The sequence below is a fragment of the Lepidochelys olivacea genome, assembly GCF_965140295.1.
Source record: "Lepidochelys olivacea isolate rLepOli2 genome assembly, chromosome: 25".
Taxonomy (NCBI): Eukaryota; Metazoa; Chordata; order Testudines; family Cheloniidae; genus Lepidochelys; species Lepidochelys olivacea.
The window spans coordinates 4916958-4924228 of NC_140435.1; positions in this window are offsets into that span (position 1 = coordinate 4916958).

Here is a 7271-nt window from a genome sequence, read left to right on the forward strand (position 1 = left end):
CCCCAAGTAAAGAACAAATCAGCTTCCAGCCCAAAGACAGCATTGTCCAGAAATGGATCCTCCCCAGGCCCGGCTCCCTAACACCCTTGGACTGCCCGCCTTCCTATATCCAGTGCATATCCAGCAAATAGCATTGGTGGTTCAGTGGTAGAATTCTCGCCTGCCATGTGGGAGACCCGGGTTCGATTCCCGGCCAATGCACTGTTGTGGCTTTTTGGGGGGGAAGGATAGCTCAGTGGTTTGAGCATTTGCCTGCTAAACACAGGGTTGCGAGTTCAATCCTTGAGGGGGCCATTTAGGGATCTGGGGCAAAAATTGGGGATTGGTCCTGCTTTGAGCAGGGGGTTGGACTAGATGACCTCCTGAGGTCCCTTCCAACCTTGATATTCTATGATTCTATGAAGGCAGAGAGGGCTGGACTTGCTGTGAGGAAGCTTGAGTGTTCGGAAATAAATCCAGTTGCCTTAGAGGGCAAGCCAGGCATTTCTTCAGCCATAATGGGAAGCCTGTGAAGTTGCAAGTGAACTGGACAAGGGAGCTCCTTCGGTAAGGCTTGCTGTGAACAGCCTGCTCCCATATTTACCAGCTTCCCATGCTGCCTGGAGCGCAGCAGCAGGCTGTTACAGAGCCCCTGGCAGCGCAGGAGAAGCTCTTCCAGCCATCCAGGAACATACTGTATGAATGCACTTAACCCAACCGGCCAGGGACATTCCAAAGCCAGGAATCAGCTGGCAGGCATGTCTGGTCATTGCATGGTAAACTGATACAAGACGACATGGCACTGGACACAAGAGATGCAGATGCCAGGGCTCAGATGTGAGGAGAGGCCAAGCTAGATTCGCTACATTATAAATTTGTGCCTGAAAAATGAATTCAGCCCAACCCAGGCAAAACCAGTAATGTAGTGGGGGGACACCTGCACAGAAAAGACAAACAGCAGGAAAAGAGGACAATGCAGAAACTATTGTGCATTGAAATTACTGTGCATCATTATTGTGTGATAGTCAGTGGGTGAGGGCAGAGAGACATGTCCAGAGACGGAGATAAACCTTTTTACGAAAGCCTACTGACTGCACAGGTAGCAAAACAAGGTCCATTTGGATGAAGGCAAAAGAGGCCAGCACACCTGATGTATCCATAGTCTTTATTATAGGTGCAGATAGAACACCAGGAAAACCCTGACGTGTGCACCCTGGCAAACAGCCAGGTAAGGAAATTCTGTCTCAGAAAGGACTGTCATGTGACCTAATAACTGCACCAATTACTGACAAGAAGGAAACCCAGCTTTGCAACAGTGTGAAATCAAACTAAGGTTATGTGATTATTCTTATCACTGAGCTGTACATGTAAGAATTACACTTTGAAGTGGTAAAAGAGTTACAGAAACCATTTGTTTCGGCTGAAACCTGTAAGGAAAAGATTCTAATTATAGAGAATGAGGAACCTGTCTGCAAGACATCTCAGAGTGAAAATGCACCAGGGATGCAGGAGAAGAGCGTGGCTGACACAAGGATTATGGTATGGATTTAGGCTCCTGATTATGGTATGGATTTAGGCTCAGTGTTTAGGGGCACCCCTTAACACTCATAAGAACAGGGTTTGATTCCCTGCTTCCCCCACATAGGGTCTGTGTGACCTTACACAAGTCACTCACTCTCTCTTTGCTTGCCTTCCCCACCTGTACAAGGGCCATAACAGTACTGCACTACCCCAGGGGATGTAGCGAGGATAAATATATGAATGACTGTGATGTGCTCAGATGTTACAGCAATGGAGGCCGGAAGTACCTGAGACCAGCAGAGTGCAGTTCAGAGGAGGGCCCCAAGTCAGGGGTGCCAGAATCGGGAGGTTGCAGGGCCATGCCTGTCCACTTTTTAACATGGGTGTAGCTGCCTTGGGCAGGCGCAGAGTGGCAGCAGGGGCTGCTGTGCTTCATGGTAGGAAAGCTGAGAAGCTGGGCGGCACACCTTTGGGAGTGGAGACACGGGTCGGGGTCTGCTCTCAGGCACCCCAGTGCCCAGCGCAGGTCGAGGGTTCAGGGCTCCGCACAGCAGCTCTGGTTCCCTGGGTGGCTCTTGCCATGGCCAGCCTCTGGCTTCCGGCCTGGCCAAGGGGCAGGGCCCTGGGGGAAGAGGGGGAGCAGGGGGCAAGGCCACAGCTCGGGCACCCGTGGTACCACCACTTCTACACAGGCTCCAGCGTCCCGGCCCCAAGTGTAAGACACGGAGCACGAACTGGCTAAAGGGCCCAACGTCCATCCTTCAGAGCAGTGCGAAGGAGAGCAAAGCCCCCAGCAAGCTTGTGGAATGAGGGGGTTGTGAAAAGAGCTAAGATCAGCAGGGCAGTGATCTTATGCAAGTTGCTTAGTCCCTGAGGACCTCAGCAGAGCACTGTTCCCTGCCTACGTGGGGAGGAGTGTTGCCAGACTGAGCCAACACAAAAGTCTTTGCAGTCATTAATACCAAAGGTGGCTTCTGGCAATTCAGGCTGGACACAAAAAGCAGGAACATGACAACTGTCTGGGCCCCACTCGGATGCTCCTGCTGGCTCAGAGTACCCTTCCCAATTCTACCCGCTACACAAAAGTATCAGAGAGCATGCAGGGCTGTCTGGGGGGGGAGATTGTTCCTGGTGAGTTACTGCCAGCTACAGAGAAGTTCATTAGTTTCCTAAGCTCGGGTTACCATATTTGAACATTCAAAAAGGAGGACACTCCATGGGGCGGGGGAAGAGGGATTTGCTCGCACCCTCTCCTGCCCCTGCCCCAACTCCACCCTTTTCCTGCCCCCATTCCAACCCCTTCCCCAAAGTCCCCGCCCCAACTCTGACCCCTCCCTGCCCCATTGGACCCCTTCCCCAAATCCCCGCCCTGGCCCCGCCTCCTCCCCTGAGCACACCGCATTCTCCCTTCTCCCCTCTCCCTCCCAGCCACACAAAACAGCTGTTCTGTGGCGCAAGCACTGGGAGCTAGGGGGAAAAAACGGGCACTCTCTTGAGTAATCAACATTCACTCTCTTTCTTGAATGATCAACTCTTCTTTGGGGAAAAATAATAATGGCAAAATCCCGGATGTTTTTAGATATTTAAAAATTCCTCCTGGATGGTGATTTAAGAACCAAAAAGCCAGACATGTCCGGGAAAATACCAGTGTATGGTAACCCTACCTAAGCCAACCAGTGTGTAAGCAGCTCTCTCCAGCTCACTTCCTAACTAGGCACCATTCTGGTCTTTCTTTTGCTACAGGCAAAAACAAGCACAGCATCTCAGTAATTTCTGAGTCCTCATTAATTTCCTCCATCTTCTCATTTATTAATGGATCGACTTCCTCTCTAGTTCTTCCCCCATCCTGTTATGTTTATAAAACCTGCCTCTTCTTTCCCAGAACCGCATCTTTCCCTTCCACTCAAAGGAATTCCAGATCCTAATTCAGCAGCTTTTCCTTCCTGCACTAGTGACTCCCCATCCTGCAGGGCCGCTCTCCTCTAGCTGCCTGGAGGTTCGCATGTAACCAAAGTACTCTTGTACATACCATGCCTCATGCCTCTCCCTGGCTCTGGTGCAGGATAAGCATGTGTTCTGATAGCAGCAGCCTTCCAGAACCCCTCTAGATCCACCTCAGGAGGGCGCTGGGGTTTCATTGGCTTGACTCCCAGTGCTGTTGCATGTGGCAGCGGCTTTCTCTTAGGAACCTTAGGTGGCCATTTCTCTGGTATGCTTCTTGGAGAGTCCAGTAGGGATGGGACAGCTGTCCCTTTGGCAGGAACCAGGGGGGCACCAGCATTTACCCCTTGATTCCTAGCATGTTTGATCAGTGGCCAGGTCTGCTGAGTCCGGCTTCTCTCAGGAAGGTTTGAATTCCACCTTGTGCCCTTTTGTTCAGGGGGTGCCTCTCGTATTCCTGTTTGCAGAACGGCTGCGTGGAGGCTGGATTCCATAGCATTTCCATCCTTGGAGTTAGCCACCCATGCTGGGTCTTCACAAAGGGGCCCCAAGCCTGGAACGTCATCCTGACACAAAGGAGCATTTTTCAAACCCATCCTCCTGGTTTTGGGTAATTTAGTAGATTGGTCCCTCTCAGATCCAGGTTTAAGTGCGTGTGTCTCCTCCTTTGCAAGTGAGGCTGCAAGCTGACTCCCTGGCCTGTTGCTCATTTCAGAGAATTTTTGCCTGTTCCCTTGGAACTTGGCCCGTAGGTGCTTAACACGTTCTCCTTCCTAGGACAGAATAGACAACGTTCATTTCCACATGTGTCTGAGGATCATTAAGGACAGTTCTAGGCAATCACCCTGACAATGTCCATGGAGTAAAATTAATTGAAACCACAAACATTTCACATCCCACCTGGCAAACGATCATTCTTTGTATTATAGTAACAACTAGAGGTCCCATTACGTAAGGATCGGCACAAAACTGGAGAGAAAGAGCCTACAGTCCAAACAGCCAACGGGGCCCTGGCGCAGCTGCGGAGCCACGGGGCCTCGATGCTGATGGCAGTGGCTGAATAATCTCAGGGTTGAACCTCCTGCTTGTTCTGCGGATGGGGGCAAAGATAAACACCCAGCCCCCAACAGAACAACCTGGAGAAGCTCCAGGGGTCACTCTCGGGGAGTTTTTCTCCTCTGTTCCTTCTCCCGCGGTGCCCTCCGAAGGGGTTCCAATGGGAGGGGCACTCTGACCCCGTGGGGTTACTTCACGCTGACACCAACAGAGCGAAGAGTAGAATTTAGTATCCAGACACTGCACAGGGTTTGGAAGGGAGCAAAGGGCCCAGTCCTGCTCCCAACCCCAATCGAAGTCAATGGCAAAATGAGGGGAGTCAGGAGACAGCCACATTCCCTCTCCATCCTGCTCCTGGTCCCTCTGGGACCATCTTGCTGCAAAGCGATTCCCAGGGAACCTGTCAGCCTGGCTGCCGTGTGAACCGAGAGCCCGCTGCTGCCTGGAGACGTTGGCTGCTGCGTGACTGGGCCTCTCTGGACAGGTAATGCAGAGTTGCTGGTGTCGGCTGCACCCTATTACAAGTGCAATTTCCAGTGCAAAGTATTTGTGCCCTAAAACCCGCTTGCTCTTAGGTGCATCCCTTGGGTCACACAGCCCTTTGAAAAATTCCCTCCTGGGTGCAGCTGACTGGCCATGGCTCTAGCAGGCAGCTCACTTGTACCCCAGTTGCATTTTTCTTTGCAAAGCCTGGCAGGTGCAATAGCCTGACTCAAGGGTGTCAGCTTAGGCTGCCATTTGGGAACCATGGCCTCACTAGTGACCGCTGCAGCTGTAGGCAGAGGCAGTCCCAGTTGCATGCCTCTGCTCGTCACCTTGCCCTCGCTGTCACCGCCATCTGGGAGAGCGAGTCCTGTGTTTGTGTGGGAGGAGCTCCCCACGCTTTTCAGAGCAGTGCCTGGTGAGTTTCCTGTGCGGTTAGTATTGTGCTGAGCTCACACTGTGAAGTGAGGCAGGCTAGTAACTGCACCAGCGAGGGGCTGGCCTCTACAACAGCATTTCAGAGCTGCCCAAATGGCCTAGAAACCTCTGTGTTGGAAATCCCCGGGGAATGGCTGCCTTGATTGCTTTTGGGGTAGCACTGCCAAACTAGTGCATGCCAGAGAAAAGCAGGTGTAATGTAGTTGGAATTTTGTAAAGCTTGTATTGTAAATTTTGTATAGCATGGACCGCATCCCCACAAAGGGGTCATCCCGTGAGCCGCCCACCAGTCATTTCCCAGCCCGTGCAATACCTATTTTGTCCCTTTACAAAACAGCTAATCAGCACGTTTGGATTTGCTCTCCCAAAGCTCTTTGCTCTTCCCCCTGCTACTCCCAGACTTAAATTGTACTTTGTACTTGTACATGATTTAGTTTTACAGATGGGGGATTGGACACAAAGAAGATAAAGGCAAAATTTTAAAACTTGAGTGCTTAAATGTAGGCACCTAAATGAGTTGCCTGATCTCTAAAGCCGGGAGCACTCCCAGCTTTCTTTGGCATCAAGGGGAGCAGGCACGGAAGTAGCCACTATCCCCAGCAGTTGCAAGATGAGTATTGTTACGGGCCAGCAGTAGCACAGATGGAGACAGAACGTGGCATCTGTCCTCCAAGTCTTTACTTCCCCCACAGGCCAGGTGGCTTCTGAAGAAGCAACTGTATAAACCAGCTTTTTCAAGATTCACAAGTGCGAATATTTGACCCAGAATTGCTTTTTGAACCACGCCAATGTCCATTTTGCAGCCATTTCATGAATTCCAAAAAAAAAAAAAAAAGGATGGAAAAAAGTCCAGTTATGAACTAAAGCTGCTGATACCCCCATATCCCGATCAAATTCCAACTCAGGTTGTTGTATTCTACCTCCCTAAATGCCTCTTTGGTGTCACTCGTGTACAGTAATCTTCTCTGCTTTCATAGATTTTAAAGCAAGAAGGGACCCAATCTTCTAGTCCAGTGGCTCTCAAACTTTTTTACTGGTGACCCCTTTCACCTAGCAAGCCTCTGAGTGCAACCCCCCCCCATAAATTAAAAACACTTTTTTATGTATTTAACACCATTATAAATGGTGGAGGCAAAGCAGGATTTGGGGTGGAGGTTGACAGCTCGCGACCCCCCATGTAATAACCTTGCGATTCCCTGAGGGGTCCCGACCCCCGGTTTGAGAACCCCTGTACTAGTCTGATGCCCTGCACAAGCCAGTTTTGCCCTGTGATTCCTGCATCGAGCCCAACAGCTTGTGATTGAACTAGAGTGTAGCTTTGAAAAAGACATCACATCTTGACCTAGTTTGTTTAGTGTCGCTGTGTGCCTCTATCCAGCTTCTGGGTTTGACCAGAAGGCGGCTGCATTTCAGTGCTGAGTGAAGTGATCCCCATCTGGTTTACATCTCACACTGCAAAGCAATCTGATATCCTCTGGTGGTTCTTTGTGCACCACATTGGACAAATGCAAAAGTCCTACTGTCCACGGGGATGTGTTGCACAATGCTTTTTGCTGCTCCTCTGACCTGGAGCAAGGCTCACCCTGTGTTGCTCTTGCTGTGTCTGGCTGGCAATAAGACACTCCATCTTTCCTACTGCTATGGAGGAATGGCTGTGTCCTGTTCTCCTGCCCTTGTGTTCCTCACAGACCAGGTGTGAACAACTCAGACACAGTAAATTACTCACCATTTTCTGTCACCACGCGCTTGCTTCTCTCCCTCTCTCCATGTAGATTCAAATGTCCTCACGCAGAATTGCCCGTGGGAGGTTGGGATCCAGCATTTGTATGTAGCCTGATCACCCTCTGCCTTCA